This window comes from Trichechus manatus, unplaced genomic scaffold (genome assembly GCF_000243295.1).
Source record: "Trichechus manatus latirostris isolate Lorelei unplaced genomic scaffold, TriManLat1.0 scaffold00013, whole genome shotgun sequence".
Taxonomy (NCBI): Eukaryota; Metazoa; Chordata; class Mammalia; order Sirenia; family Trichechidae; genus Trichechus; species Trichechus manatus.
The window spans coordinates 11,754,692-11,757,510 of NW_004443949.1; positions in this window are offsets into that span (position 1 = coordinate 11,754,692).

The following is a 2,819-nucleotide window of genomic DNA, read 5'->3' on the forward strand; positions in this document are numbered from 1 at the left end:
TTCCAAGGAGAACCTGGTGGATTCGAACTGCTGACCTTTTGGTTAGCAGCCAAACTCTTAACCACTACGCCACCAGGGTTTCCATATGTGTATATGTGTATGGATATATATGTATCTCAGTAAGTAGTTTAAACCAAAACCCATGTCCTACCTATTCAAGGAAATAAATTTACCTTGATCAACAGTGAACATAAATTGATAAAATAGTGTTGTTTTACATAAGAAAGTATATTTCTCATAACATCATAGGGATATTTAATATAAGCATAAAGCAGAGAGAAATTCTATATAAATTCTAATGAACTGCTCTCATAACCTAGTTTCTTTTTTTATGGATCCAATTCCGTATTTTTTCTCAGCTTCATTCATCTTACATTCTCTGTTGCTTTACTCATTTGTCTATCCATTATGAAATAAGCTCTCACCACTATTTTACTTATCTAAGCCACAGACTTTTTAAGGTATCCTGCACATAATTATTTAGTCAATATGCCATCAAAAATAAAATTGTAAACTAGGCATAATTGCAGTTTCAACGGGTTACAGTTATATTTCCCAGAGATTCTGAACTGTAAATATCATCTAATCCTTGGCAGGCCCTTATTTGTCATGTTTGCTTATATTTCTCAGCACCAGCACATGTTATTTATCTTGTTACTTATTTTACATAATTTTCCCACTAACGACAATGTTACCCATGAGAAAGTGGTTATTCCCTAAATCATTTTGTGTCTTCCGACTGAGAACCACATCTAAGAACTTGCTATTTACAGTTATTACACTAGTCAGTCAGTCCATAATTTGTGTTAATTCTACCCAACTTGCTTTAATTAGAGAAAAATGTTATACAAATATTCATAGACAGAGAATATGATTATTCAAGACATTAATTTGGAATTGAAATATGATTTGTAGGGAATAATGGTATTCCTGTGTAACTTACTCATTTTTGTTGTTGTTGTTAATTTGGAGTTACCTTTAATTTAGATTTCATGGTTTGAAATAAAATATAGGGAAAAGTAGACATTTTTCAATGGTGGTTTGAAATAAAATATGGGAAAAAAAAGAAAATAAATGTAGGAAAAAATAGTGCATTATGAAAAATTAGCTCAGATAATATGAGCTTTCTGGATCTCAGAAACCTCACCTCATAAAATGAAGGAATTGGAATACAAGATATCTAAGGTCAAATTCATATGTAATATTTAAAGATCTAATTTGCAAAGTTTTACCTCATTTTTATTCATTGATGTTTTGGGAACTCAACTCCATTCGAGGAACTGTGTTAGTTCTTTGGGAGGGAAAGTTATATTTTCATAGTTTAATTAAAAATGATAAAATACAACAATTAAAAATAAGTATTATAGAATATTTACAGAGTTGGACACATACCACTATTAAAAGATGTCATCTTTAAGACAGATTATTTTAACTATGAGACCATATAGGTATGGAAACATGAGTATGCTTTTCTTAGACCAACTCCGGATGGATGGTACATCATGATTATGATTTTGATATACAGATTTATTCAGGCTCTTGATAATTTCCTAAAACATTTTCATGTGCACTGGAAACCAGACTGAATATTTTAGAAATAAAATAACTTTGAGAGGAGAGGCAAAACCATTTGAGATTAAAAAAAAGGTAAATTAGGAATGTTGACGTTTCTTTACATTCTTTTAAAATTTATAACTATTAAAGACCTGTTTGCCTTATTCCTGAATGGTTTTTGTTTCTATATTTATTGTATAATTAGCCTACTCTTGGAAGTAACTGGTTACATGTAAAATAACAGTGGAGATTAAATAAATTTGAAAAGTGAATGATCAATAATGCTACATAAGGTATATCAATTGATTTATATCCAAATATATTTTTTTCTGATGCTATTTACCAGAGTTTAAAATAGTATCTTGAACTTTGTTTTATAGACATTAGTTGTTGACATGATGGAGCTGACTACATAACTAATAAAGTGAGCAGCAGTGAAAACAAGAAACGGATTCCTTTATATATTTTTCAATTATCTATGTAATGAAGTCATTTTTTTCTTTTCAAGTAGTTTTTCTTTAAGTCAATGTGTTGAATGACTTATTGGTGATAGACTTTGATAACAACCTGTTTCAAACTAGTCACAATATTGGAAAGGCCAGGATGGAAAAGGGTAGAGTTCAGTAGCAGATTTAAAAATTATTAGTTAGTGGCAACGTGTAGAGAAACACGAACTTTGGTTTGCCGTTTATTGTCTCCTCTAACCCTGGCGGCACAGTGGTTAAGAGCTTAGGCTGCTAACCAGAAGGTTTGCAGTTCGAATCAACCAGCTGCTCCTTGGAAACCCTATGGGACAGTTCTACTCTGTACTATAGGGTCACTATGAGTCAGAATCAACTTGATGGAAATGGCTTTGGTTTTTTTGTTTTTTGCTAATCTTTCAATGTCTGTGCTGTTTTTTATTAAAGCTTGTTTTCCCCTGTATAGCATTTAAATATATAAAATTATATCTTATAAATATATTAATAGTTTAAGTACTATAATTAAACATCAAGTGCCCTATTTAATAAAGTTAATCTACTTTAACATTATGAGTGAAAAATATTGGGCGTTAGAGGACAAGACATAACCTGCATATATTTCAGCTGAAAAAAGTGTGTATTTAAATATATACCTGAATATATGCAGTCATCAAAATAATAACAATAATATTAATAATAAAATCATAACTTACTTTTTCTTGCTGACACATTATATTCAACACACTGTACTAATCCCACGTAACAATTCTTACATCTGCAGAAGTCCTATAGAATTTTCCTCCT